General features: G+C 39.7%; 1 protein-coding gene across 11 annotated transcripts in view; it reads right to left on the reverse strand.

Moving 5' to 3' along the window:
- The window catches only part of RBFOX3 (RNA binding fox-1 homolog 3), a 1,004,344-nt gene that overhangs the window by 319,659 nt on the left and 670,483 nt on the right, over positions 1-14,202 (reverse strand). For 2 of the 11 annotated variants that reach the window (XM_069076074.1, XM_069076068.1), the window contains exon 5: positions 866-986. The exons of the other annotated variants lie outside the window; for them this stretch is intronic. The gene's annotated coding sequence lies outside the window, so the exon portion shown is untranslated. The remainder of the gene's footprint in view (positions 1-865; positions 987-14,202) is intronic. 11 annotated transcript variants of the gene reach the window in all.

Consider the following 14,202-nt stretch of genomic DNA (forward strand, 5'->3'; position numbering starts at 1 on the left):
GGAATATTCTACAAGGAGCCCAGAAAGAAATCTATATCATGCCTAAAGGTCATCTTGAACCCATAATGGAGAGAAAAGAATTTTCAGCAATTAGGAACTGTGCTCCAAGCTCGATTTCCCCAAACTATGTATGTAATGGTGAGAGATTATGTAACAGACTTTTGGGGGAGATGTTCTGTGCCATCTTTTCTTACTGTATTACCTTAGTAAATACCTCTTTCTAAAAGTTAATTGAGTCTGGCTTGATTAATTGATATCAACTGATAATAATGAACATAAAATCCACCAGTAGAGGCTCAAGACTAGAAAGGTGCTCACTCAGCCCTCAGGGTCCCCTAAAGCCCTCAAAGGAGAAACAGATGCCATGCCCTGGGGTCCAACCTGTGGGAATTGGGATAGTATCTCCAGAGACTATACTACACCTATAATCCTAGCAGTTCCAGAAGCTCTACAGGGTTTGCCTACAATGAACACTTATGAGGTCAATTTTAGCAGTTGTGGGAGCAAAAAAATATCAACCTTCCCTATTCTCCTTATCCCATGCCCTAAACTTTAGATAATAGCCAGCCTCTGCAATAGGATGAGAGCTCAATTTATTCATAGGATTACAGATTTAGAGTTGGAAGAGTCTTTAGAGGTTCAACTCTCACCCACCCACTTTTTCAGAGGTTACTCTGAGTGCCCAAAGGGGTTAAGAAACTTATCTAAGGGCACAGAGGGAAAATGGCAAAGCTGGAACTGGAAGCCAGGTCATCGGACCCCAAATCTAGATCTGTTTTTCCACTGAATCAGATTGCCTCCAACTTTGATTTTTGGACTCTGGCAGTCTACTCTTATAGCAGTTGCCTGATAGTCCATGCCTTACCTGATTCTTCTAGGATTCAACTTCTTATAGTATTTTCCAGATCATTTCATATTTCTCTAAATCTTCTGGAAACCACTGTCTTACTGATCTGATTGATGGTCCTATTGTGGGTGAGGATGGCCTGGGAGGGGAGAGAGCAAGGAAGGTAGGGATTCAGTTCTGAAATAGCTTCAAAAGAAGCTATGTGGAGCCTGATGTATAGGATTGATACCAATTACAAGACTAAATAAGAATTCAACTTTCTCTTTTGCCACTGATATTCAAATAGAGTTTACCCAAAGACTATGATACCATGTCTTCCTCTTTAACTCTTTAAAACTCCCCACAGAACACATCTCCAGCTGGAGTTCCTACAATTTTGTCTTGAGATGCTAACAATGTTCCTTGGATCAAAGAAAGGGTGAAAATAAGAGGAAAGCCAGCTTAGAATAAGCAAGCTGACTTTAATGGGAGCATTCCCCCATTCCATGAAGATTAAATATCTTCAGGGAGGTTAGAGAAGATGCTGAGTCAGTGTCTCAAATGGACAGAGACAGAGAGAGTTCAGCCATCAAGCACTTGGCTCAGTGGCTTGTTTCAGTTCCTTCCATTCCCAGATACATGCCCCTGCTGGGGAGTTCATAATTCTAAGGCCAAATGTGAGTGTCTTGGACTTCTCTTCATCATGCTCTTCTCTCCAAATCCCTCCTCCTCCAAAGCCTTATGGCAGTCAAGCTACCTGGTACCTGGTTGGAGATAAGGCTTGTGTCTCAACCATTTCTGTTTGAACCACAAGGGTATTTCCTTTTTGATTGGGTGACCCAAATTCATTCTGCTCCCCTCTTAGAATCACAGAATGTTAGGTCAAAAAGAGTACCTATAGTCCACTATACCTCTTGTATAATAGATGAGGAAACTGAGGTCCAGATTAAGTGTATGACCCAAACTCATGGTCAGTTAGAAACAAAGCTGGGTCTGGAAACCAGGTCTTCTGATGACAAGTTTAGTGCTCTTTCCCATATAACCCCCATGCCTCCTATGTTCCCTGGCAAGAGCTCAGCAAAAGTTTGTGATTCATTCCAGACTGTTTTTCCTCCTTGGGCACTCATCAGGGGGACTGAGGTTTTGCCATCTCTGAAAGCTACTGGCCATGATGCTCCAGGAATTCTGAGGGTATCGCTGTATAGCAATGAAATTATTCAGGAGTTTCATAACCTTCTGTGGCAGTAGCTACTTTTGCACATGCCCAGAAAAATGGAAGGTAAAAAGGATAGCAGCCCTAATGGAGTGGCATACTGCCCATTTTAAATAGCCCCTTCCCCCAAATTAGTGGCTTCTTCCTCTCTACTTTTCCCAACCTGCATTAACTGGTGGAATCCAGGGACTTCTTATTCCCTCCTCACTTTGTCCTTTCCTATAGGGAGGTAACTGAGTGGGTCTCTTGGGTTTCCATGCCCATAAACTGACCCTCCGTTTCTCATGTGAATCCACTTTAATTACAAAGCTAAATTATGAGAAGGAAATTTTAAAATTAAAAAAAAAATCCCTACACAAAGTAAGTTTGCTTGAGCTGGCCCTTTGCATCCAGAGCCAGGGAACAGAGCTGGGATGGCACCATGCCACTCACTAAAAGCATGAGTGTCACTAAATCAATAATTCATTTACTTTAATGAGATAAGTACTTTGAAAACTAATTGCAAACCTGCTCCATTTACTCCAACCCGTTTTAGCCCTTAATGTAAATCTCAGAACCAGTACTGGAGAAAGGAAAAAGCCTTTAGGTGGAAGACACTGTGTCACTTTTCTCCTTCTTCTAAGAAAGAGAAATAAGTTATTGACAGGAGTGAGCAAAAAACCTAAGTAACTAGCCCAAACCATGAACAAATATATATGGCAGGCTCAGAGCCATAGAACCTGAAGTATTCAGAGGGTCTTGTACTGTTTACATCTTTGGAGGGGACAAAAGATGTTGGGAAGCAGAACCTCACCAAAATACCCTAATTTTTATATCTTTTGGGGGGGAAGGCAGGGCAATTAGGGTTAAGTGACTTGCCCAAGATCATACAGCTAGTAAGTGTGTCAAGTGTCTGAGACTGGATTTAATCTCAGGTCCTCCTGTCCAGGGCCAGTGCTCTAATCACTGTGTCACCTAGCTGCCCCTAGGATTATATCTTTTATCTCAAATATTTGGTTATTTCATATGGCCCTTCACAACCTGGTCCCCTCTTATCTTTTCAGTCTTTTTTCATTTACAACGTCCCTTCCAACCTTTCTCTGTACTCTGCCACGTAGTGACACAGACCTCTTTGCTGTTTCTTGCATACAACATTACATCTCCAGACTCCAAACAATTTCACTGGTCGTGTCCCATGCCTGGAATGCTCTCCCTCTTCTTCACTTTGACCTCCAAGTCCCAGCTAACATCCCACTTTTCAGGAGAAGCCTTTCATAATTCCCCAGAGTGCTAGTGACTCCCCTTAGAGTATTGCCTCCAATTTACCCTGTGTGTATATAAATGTTTTGTTTGTACTTATTTTCATGTGTCTCCATCAGACGATCAGCTCCTTGAGAGCAGATACTATGCTTTGTCTTTCTTTGTATCCTGAACACACTTACGTAAACACTTAGATGCTTACTCACTAAATCACTATCCTGCTAAATAAAGCACGGGTTATTACACCCATTTTCAGACAAGAAAACAGAGGTTCATAGAGGTTAAACATGCCTAATATCACTCAGCTATTAATAGCAAAGTCTAGATCTTACCAACAGTAATAACAATCATATAGTTCTTTCAAGTTTACACAGCACTCTTCCAACAATTCTATGATATGTGTAACAAACATGACATATAATAAAATGATATCTGCTGCTATAAATTGATAGCTGGGGAATCGATATCCAGAGGTGAAAAAAACTGCCCAGGGTCACAAAACTAGTTATGGAGACTCAAACCCAAGTCTTCCAACTACAATGTTCTTAAGTCCAATGCCCTTTTTACTGTAAGGCCCTTCTGGAACATGGCCAGTGAAATATCTCACAAAACCCTCAAGAAATATAAAGAGCTGTCTGGTGCAGTGGCAAGAACATTAAACAATAAACAAATAAACACCCCCTATGTAGTAGGCACTATGATAAGTGAGGGAGATTCAAGGAAAAGCAAGACAGTCTCTTCTCAAGGAGCTCACAGTTGAATGAGGGAGACAACATGCAAACAACCACATATAAACAAGCTATGTATAGGTTAAATGGATAATAATCAAAAGAAGAAAGGCATAAGAATTAAGACGGCCTGGCAAGGGCTTCTTTTGTGACCAGGAGAATGTTAAATTTCCTTTTTAGGTTTTAGTCTTTTTTATAAAATGGAAGAATTGGACTTGGTGGTATCTAAAGACCCTTTTACAAATTCTATGATCCTATGACCTCTAGGGTATCCAGAACAACTTCTTCCCAAGCCCTAGAGCAATTGGAAGAATTCTTAGTTCCAACAACAAAAAAAAAGAATGGACATCATTAAGCAGTTTTAAGTTTTAGCTATAAAATCTCTGCAAGTCAAGTCTCTAAAGGCACCAAGTATTCAAGTGACTTCCCCAGAATACAAACTCAGACCCAGAAAGGTAGTCCAACTCACAGCTGCTCGACGGAGTGGACCAACACATCGTCAAGAGTGTGACCTGTATTGAGCGAGTACATAATTGATAGAACTATGAAGTTAATAGTCTACTGGGGAGTTGATTGAAGTCACCAAACTGAGAGTGTCAGGAAAGAGATTATTTGAGCTCTTTTGATTATCCCCTCTTTATTTTTCTGGGGAAAGAATAGAAATGATGGAACATTTTTATATAGTCATGTACCTTATCTTGGATGTAGATGTATACACTCAGTGCAAGTAGATTGACAAACCTAAATTTAATCCCAAACTTAGCAATTATGAATTTCACTCATAACTCTAGAATTCTTTTTTTTTTGCCTTTTGGAGGGCAATTGGGTTAAGTAACTTGCCCAAGGTTACATGGCTAGTTTTTCTTTTTTGTGTGGGTGTTAAGTGTCTGAGGCCGGAACCGAACTCAGGTCCTCCTGACTCCGGGGCTGGCGCTTTTCTCACTGCGCCACCTAGCCGCCCTCCAAGCTCTAGAATTCTTTAAGAAAAAATAGAGATTTTTCTTCATTCATAGATTAATATATTATGGTAAAAATGCTTGACTTAAAGAGTCAGAGACCTAGATCAGACACTAACTAGTTGTATGACCTAGAGTAAATCATTTAGCCACTTTGAGCCTCTGTTTCTTTACCTATAAAATGAGGATAATGACGTATGCTAGTGTCCTTATAGGGTTGCTGTGAGGATTGAATGAAATAATGGCTACAAAGTGTTCAGTCACCTCAAAGTGTAAAGTATGTAGTCACAGCTATATACACATGTAGATATGTGAACTATTGTGATTTCATTAATCTATGGAATTTCTGGTGTGGGAAATCCCTCTGCCAACCCAGCAACTTGTCAGCAGATAAGTTATGGGGAATTGGATCAGGTACATAGAGTTTTACCTACTTGTTCATGGTCACAGAGAAAATACATGACTGGGGCAGAAATTACCATATAGGTTGTTCTGACCATAAGATCACCACTCTATTCATTATAACATATTGTGGTATACATGTGTGTGTGTGGACATAGTATATTGAATTTTAAATAAATCAGTGTATTTCCTAGGAGAAGAAACCCAGAATTTTACTTTCAATTTTTAGTAACTAAGAGGAAGGTCATGGAAACTATAAATTGGCACCCAAAGGTAGACTTTCCCTACATATTTAACAAAAAGTGTGATAAAATACTGGTAGTCACATTTCTATTGGACTTTCTGAGTTGACTCTCCCAACTTTGGCTGACACTAGCAAGTTTGAGTCTTTGGAGAGGCTGCTGTTATCTTGAATTCTAGGGGTAACTCTGTGGGTAGTTATCCTTAATGCAAGCCCCTACTGGTATACTTTCTGTTAACAATCAGTCAGTAGACTCAGTGAGTTCTTAGAAAATGCAAATGGCATAGCCAGAATAGCAGTTGTAGAGGATCTCCTTCTCAAACACAGAGTGGCCTCTCTCATAAATACATAGAATCCAATGAGGGCAGTGGGTATAAACTTAAAATACAATTGTAATGAGACATATATGTCCATGACTAAAGCAACTCCAACTGAAACAGCAGTCCCTTCTCTATATTCCTCACATAGTTCATTATGGTCAGGATGTGATGGTGCTGGAAGGGTAATTCTGCTGCTCAAAGACCAACTCCCCACAAAGCACAGTGTCTCAGCTGGTTGGGTGGATAAACAGGGCTTGTTCCTTGTAAGGCACAGCCTTTCTGCTCGATAGCTTACTTTGCTGCTGAGAGGGACTAGGAAGTTTACTTGGCTGCTGAGGTAGACACAGCTCACAGAATGTAGCTTCCCTGCTGAATGGGTCAATCTCCTCTGAGTCTCAGGTTCATTTTTCAATGGGAATTTACAACTCCAGCACCAGGTGTACATGGGTTCTTTCTAGTTGAGATATTACAGTGTTCTTTTCAGCTAGAGTACTACTATACTCAGAAAGGGCAGAAATCTTTAGCTAACTGACAGAAATTGCTCCAGTTTGGCTCTCTCAGCACGTCAGAGAGAAGCTTGATAATCTCCCGGGTAGGTGGTAGGAGAGATATAGCCTCTCCTATTTGATAATTACTCTTGATTCAGGACAGGGTTTCCTTGGAGAAGGACCCTACTCTTCTACCCTAATTTATGGTTAGCTGCACAACACATTTTCCAGATTCCTGTTGGATCTTATGTTAATGAAAGACTGGGAACAAAGGTAGTGAGGTAGTCTGTGCCCAGTGGACAATTTCATTATCCTCCGATGATCTTTTCATAAGCAATTGAAATATTCAAAATCTCAGACTCTAAGAACAAACACGTCATATTATATTTTAGTTGTCTGAGTCTCCACTTGCAATTTCATCAGTGTAGAGAGCTCTTAAGATGGAAACTACCTACATCAATAAGCTGAGCACTCAATCCACTTCTATTCATTAAATGCTTACTCTGTGTCAGGGGGTGAGAATTCAAAGACAAAAGTGAAACAGTCACAGACCTCAAGGAGCTTACATTCTGTTGGAGGACACATAAATTACTAATTTTCTAATTACAAAAGAGATACAAGGTGATTTTCTGGGGAGTGGAGGAGGCCCTAGCAACTTAATGGATCAGAAAAAAGATTCATATCATGATATGCTGTGTTATTTGTCAGAAGTCCATGATCTCTCTATAGGGTTTACATTTATGGCTTTAATTTTGAGTGTCATGTTCTCTACAAATGCCAATAAAAACCAAACTACAACATGAAAAAGAAAAAAGATTCAGGGAGAAGGTAGCACTTGTGTTTTGAAAAAAACAATAAAACCCCCAAAAGTCTGGCATTTTAAGAGGCTAACTGTTCATCTACAGCTTCTACTCTTAGAGAGTTGAGAGGTTAAGTGATTTCCCCAATTAATATCTGTTAGAGGCAGAATTTGAACCAAGGTGTTCCTGTCTCCAATGTTAGCCTTCTACTGAAATATCAAATACTACTCCCCCTGATCACCCCACCCCAAAACTCAGATAAATGAATTCTGCTCATAAATATTGGAGTCCTGGTGCAGTTGAATGAGAGTTCTTCCTGTAGGTTGATTATGAATTGTAGAGACTCAATGAGAGCAACTACATATATTAAATGCACATTTCTATAGCATTTTAAAGTTTCCTAAGTGTTTTCCTCTCAACATCCTTGTCAGGAAGGTGGTATCATTCCCATCTTACAGAGGAGTAAATTTAGGCTCCAAGAGATTTATGGAGGATCATATGGCTAGGAAGAATCAAAGTTGGGATTTTTGAACCCAGATTTTTTGCTCCATCCTCCCTTCCTTCCTTCTGGGACCTCAAACTGTGTCTCTATACTGATATACATTAACTTTCTCCTCTTCCCTACTACCATCACCATGATTCCCCTATTGCCTAAAGGAGGAAGTAAAGGGACAGGGATCTGACCTGTGATTTCATTGGTATAGGGATTTCCCAAGGTGAGGAAACTCCCTCTATCCTTTGTCTGCAAGGTATAGTCTCAGAGATTGGCCTTGACCACACACAGTACACATCAGACTTAAATTCAGGTCTTCCTGGCTTGCTTCAAGGTAAACTCTCTATCTACAATGCTATGATGCTTAATTCTACTCCCAGTATCAATTACTGTGAGGACAGAGACAAAGAGCAGAATCAATATTGCTGTTATACTTTATCATTTATTGGTCCCCAGTGATATATCCTGGTCATTGGGCTCATAGATGAAAGAGAACAAAGTTATTCTAACTGGAATGGAGTCAGGAACAGTAATGTTGCTGACAGGTCAGATACTGGGCAGCTTAAAGAGAACTCTAGATTCCTAGGTTTGGTAGAAGAAGGTAAGGACACTGGAAGACTCCTCAGCTATACCAGGGCAAGTGATGGGCAGAGCATCTTAGCGATCTGGATTCAGCTCCCTTAAGTGTATTATTACCAAGAGTGTTGTGGCTACCTTGATCAAGGCAGTCTGTTTCAGGAAAGGGATCTTCTAAGCAGTATGGTCTTGAGGAAACCAGTCCTGAACTTAGAATCTAGTGGGAGACAGTGGGCTACAGTGGGAAAAGCATGCAATCTGTAGTCAGAGGACCTACGATGGATTCCTAGCTCAGTTATTTATGACCTCTGTAACCTAAGGCAAGGGACTTGAGCTCCCTTGGCCTCAGTTTCCTCATCTGTAAAATGAAGAGCTTGGAATAGATGATCTCCAGCAGCCGTTCTAACTCTACGAGAGCTTGATTATTCCTAAAGTCAAGCCTCAAACATTTATTAGCTATGTAATCATAAGAAAACAACAATCTCTCAGAATATCTACTTCCTCATCTATAAAATGAGAATAATAATACTTACAATACCAAATACCTACAAAGCCAGATGGATGTGAGGAAAGTGGTTTGCAGACCTTAAATTTCTATCAAAATGTGAGGGACTGAGGCAGGGCCAGACACAGATGCCGGTGCTCAGAGGCAGGCCCAGTTGAGGCCTGATCAATGTGGTGGCAAGTTGACATACCAACCACAAAGGGCCATTGCCCGGCCTATCACCACAGGGGTGGGACTGGATGGAGCAGGGTAAGAATCAAACACAGGGCCCCTGGCAGGGGCAGCAACTACTCCTGAGACTACCAATCCACAGCCCAGAAATTTAAAAAGCCCCTATCTGGACCTCCAGGGACCAGGATGGCAGAGTGAACCCCAGCTGCTCTAATCCCCCCCACCTGAAAACATAGTAATTATTGCTCCAGGGCAAAACCTTAAATAGTAAAGGCATGGGAACCATAGAGGAAGGGCATTGCTAGGGCCCTGCCTCAAAATGGGTAGAAAGCAGACTGCAAAGACAAAGACTCTGGAGTCTTACTATTGTAAGAGGGAGGAACCAAATTCAGAGGGAGACAGTGTTGACTCCACACCCACAGCTGAAGCCTCAACAGGGAACTGGTCTCAAGCACTGAAAGTATTTTTAGATGAGCTCAAAAGGAACTTTGAAAACCAAATTAGAGAGATAGAAGATAAAACGAATAATTCTTTTAAAATCAAAATTGCAAAATTAGAAAAACATCACAATGAAGAAAACAGCTCCTTAAAAAGAAAATTGTATGATATGGAAAAGGAGCTCCAAAAACTAACCAATGAAAATGATTTGCTAAAAACTAAAATCAACCAAATTTAAACAAATAACTCTATGAGGAACCAAGAATTAGTCAAATAAAACATCAAGAATGAAAAATTAGAAAAAGAGGTAAAATCTCTCAATGGAAAAATAACTGACCTGGAAAACAGATCCAGGAGAGATAATTTGAGAATCATAGGCCTACCAAAAAATCATGATGAAAAAATGAGCCTGGACACCATCCTCCAAGGGATCATTAAGGAAAACTGCCCTGAGATGCTAGAACCAGAGGGTAAAATATAAATTGAGAGAAACCACCGGTCACCTCCTGAAAGAGATCCCAAATTGAAAAGTCCATGAAATGTTGTGGCCAAACTCCATAACTACCAGGTAAAGGAGAAAATACTACAAGCATCCAGAAAGAAACAATTCAAATATCACGGAACCACAGTGAGGATCACACAGGATCTGGCAGCCTCTACACTGAAAGATCAGAGGAAGTGGAATACAATTTTTTGTAAGGCAAAAATACTCAGGTTACAACGAAGGGATGACCTACCCAGTGAAACTGAACATATTCTTTCAGGCAAGGAGATGGTCATTCAATGATATAACACAGTTCCAGACCTTCCTGATGAAAAAGCCAGAGCTCAATGGAAAATTCAACCTCTAATTATGAGATGCAAGAGAGACATGGAAAGATAAACAAGGACAACACATACATACACACACACCCTGTTATTTAATAAGAGTAAACTGTTTATAGACAAGTAGAGGGTATTAGTATAAATTACACAAAATGATGATAAAAAACCTTATTAAGGGCTACAAAGGGACTGCAATGGAAGAAGAGGAAAGAATGAAGTGGAAAAGGGTAAATTATGCCACACAAAGAGGCATAAAAACAATATAGCAGAGGGAAAGAAGGGAGGGAGATGAGTATTATATGAGCTTTTCCCTCACTGGTCCTGGTGCAAGGAGGGAATAACACAACCAGTTAAGCATAGGACTCTATGGAGAAGAGACACAAAACATATCGTAATAGAGGGAAAGAGGGGAGGGAGAGGAGCTTTGCATGAGATTTGTTCCTGTCACTCTTGGTGCGAAGAAGAAATAACATACTACATTAAGTATAAAAATATCCTACAGGCATTAGGGAGGGGGAAGGGTTATGAAAGGGGGGGGTGTTTAGAAGGGAGGGAAGAAGTAAGGGGAAAGGGGAAGAAAAAGGAAGGGGGCTGACAAGAAGGGAATACTGAGGAAGGCAGTGGTCAAAAGGAACTCTTACAGAGGGGAAGGGAGAAGGGGAGAAAAATAAAAGCATAAACAGAGGAGGGAATAGGATGGAGGGAAAGAGACAGATAGTAATCATAACTGTGAACATGAATGGAATGAACTCTCCCATATATCAGAGGTGGATAGCAGAATGGATTAAAAACCATAATCTTACAATATGCTGTTTACAAGAAACACATCTGAAACAGAGGGATACACACAGGGTCAAGGTAAAAGGCTGGAGTAAAATATATCATGCCTCAGCTAAAGTTAAAAAAGCAGGGGTAGCAATCTTTATCTCAGATAAAGCAGAAGAAAAAACTGATCTAATTAAAAGAGATAAGGAAGGAAACTATATTCTTCTAAAAGTCACCATTGAGAATGAAGTAATATCATTACTTAACACATATGTACCAAGTGGTATAGCATCCAAATTCCTAGAGGAGAAGGTAAGGGAATTAGAGGAAGAAATAGATGCAAAACTATACTAGTGGTGGACCTTAATCTCCTTCTCTCTGAAATTGATAAATCCAACCTCAAAATAAACAAGAAAGAAGTTAAGGAGGTGAATAGAATCTTAGAGAGGGTAGGTATGATAGATCTCTGGAGAAAACTGAATGGGGATAAAAAGGAATTTACCTTCTTCTCAGCGGTACATGGCACATACAAAAAATCGACCATGTACTAGGACATACAAACCTCACAATTCAGTGCAGAAAGGCAGAAATATTAAATGCATCACTCTCAGATCATGATGCAATAAAAATCATATGCAATAAAAGGCCATGGAAAGACAGACTAAAAACTAATTGGAAACTAAACAATTTAATCCTAAAGAATGAGTGGGTCAAACAAGAAATCATAGAAACAATCAGTAACTTCAAGAGAATGACAATAATGAGACAACATACCAAAATTTGTGGCATGCAACTAAGGTGGTAATTAGGGGAAGTTTTATATCCCTGAGGGCATACATGAATAAATTGGAGAAAAGGGAGGTCAATGAATTAGGCATGCTATTGAAAAAGCTAGAAAAAGAACAAATTGAAAATCTGCAATTAAATACTAAATTAAAAATAATGAAAACCAAAGGAAAGATTAATAAAATTAAAATTAAGAAAACCATTGAATTAATAAATAAAACTAAGAGATGGTTTTATGAAAAAAAAACAGTAAAACTGATAGACCCTTAGCCAATATGATAAAAAAAAGAAAGAAGAAAATCAAGTTCTGATTATCAAAAATGAAAAGGGTAAATCTACCTCCAATGAAGAGGAAACTAAAACAATAATTAGGAATTATTTTGCCAAATTATATGCCCATAAATTTGGCAATCTTAGTGAAATGGATGAATAGTTACAAAGATATAAGTTGCCCAGATTAACTGAAGAGGAAGTAAATTACTTAAATAACCCCATCTCAGAGAAAGAAATTGAACAAGCCATCAATGAACTCCCTAGGAAAAAAACTCCAGTGCCAGATGGATTTACTAGTGAATTCTATCAAATGTTTAAAGAACAATTGATTCCAATACTCTAGAAACTATTTGGGAAAATTAGTGAAGGAGTCCTACCAAATTCATTTTATGACACAAACATGGTACTGATACCTAAATCAGGAAGAGATAAAATGGAAAAAGAAAATTATAGACCAATTTCCCTCATGGATATAGATGCAAAATTTTTAAATAAAATATTAGCAAAAAGATTACAGCAACTTATCACAAGAATAATACACTTTGATCAGGTAGGATTTATTCCAGGAATGCAAGGATGGTTTAATATTCAGAAAACCATCAGTATAATTGATCATATTAACAATAACACTAGCAGAAACCACATGATTATCTCAATAGATGCAGAAAAGGCTTTTGACAAAGTACAACATCCATTCCTATTAAAAACACTAGAAAGTATAGGAATAAATGAAGCTTTCCTTAAAATAATAAGTAGCATCTTTAATTTAATTTAAAGCCATCAGCAAGTATTATATGTAATGGGGATAAGCTAGAAGCATTTCCAATAAGATCAGGGGTGAAACAAGGGTGTCCGCTATCATCCCTCTTATTCAATTTGATACTAGAAATGTTAGCAATAGCACTTAGAGAAGAAAAAGAAATCAAAGGAATCAAATTAGGTAAAGAAGAGACCAAGTTATCACTCTTTGAGGATGATGTGGTGATATACTTAAAGAATCAAGTAAAAAACTACTTGAGACAATAAATAAATTTGGCAAAGTTGCAGGATATAAAATAAACCCACATAAATCCTCAGCATTCCTGTATATTTCTAATGAAATCCAACAGCAAGAGATAGAAAGAGAGATCTCATTTAAAGTTACTGTAGACATTACAAAATATTTGGGTATCTACCTGCCAAAACAAACCCAGGACCTATATGAACACAACTACAAAACACTTTTCACACTAATAAAGTCAGATCTAACTAATTGGAAAAACATCAATTGCTCATGGCTCAGTCAAGCTAATATAATAAAAATGACAATTTTACCTAAATTAAATTACATATTTAGTGCCATACCAATCAATTTACCAAAAAATTACTTTATAGACCTAGAAAAAATAGTAACAAAATTCATTTGGAAGAACAAAAGGTCCAGAATATCAAGGGTATTAATAAAAAGAAATGCTAGGGAAGGAGGTTGGGGGCGGAGCCAAGATGGCGGAGTAGAAGCAAGACCTTCCCGCGGCTCTGGCTTCCACCCTCCCCAATCCATGTAAAAAGGGGACTCTAAACAAACTTTGGAGCTGCAGAACCCACATAATGACACAGAGAAACTAACCTCCCTCTTAGGACAGCCCGGCAGGCCGGCAGGAATTGGCCAGCACAGTGCTCTGGGAGCCGAGCCCAGCACCACACCGAGGCTTTAGCCCCAGGGCGGGCCTGACCAGCCGCCAGCCAGAGGGACTCCAGATCAGCAGCAGCTGTGGCCATTTCCAGATTTATCAATACATAGATGCGAAGGACAAGGTGAGAGGCCAGTGCAGTCTGGACTTTGGGACGAGTAAGTGGGAGTGCGTGGCTTTTACCCCCAGGGCAAGAAACTGCTGAGATGCCAGCACAGCCTGCCAGCGCCACGTGGCAGCTTCAGCTCCTAGCCTGCAGAGTGTAGGGGGACCAAGCACCAGTCTGAGGGGTAATTGGTCTTGCTTTAACCTGCTTGGATCTGGATTGCAGTCTAGGGTGGAAGTCCTGGGGTGTGTGTCCAGCTTGCCAGAGTGTGTGGAGACCTCAGAGAGGGCACCCATCTAATACCTCTGGCAGCTGAGAAAACCCCAGCGTTTGGGACGAAAACTCCCCTGTCTGGTGGCAGAGTCCTACTGTGGCAAAAAG

Source organism: Petaurus breviceps, unplaced genomic scaffold, assembly GCF_028583685.1.
Source record: "Petaurus breviceps papuanus isolate PSGF00001 unplaced genomic scaffold, PetGlider_PUasm1.0 90925, whole genome shotgun sequence".
Classification (NCBI taxonomy): Eukaryota; Metazoa; Chordata; class Mammalia; order Diprotodontia; family Petauridae; genus Petaurus; species Petaurus breviceps.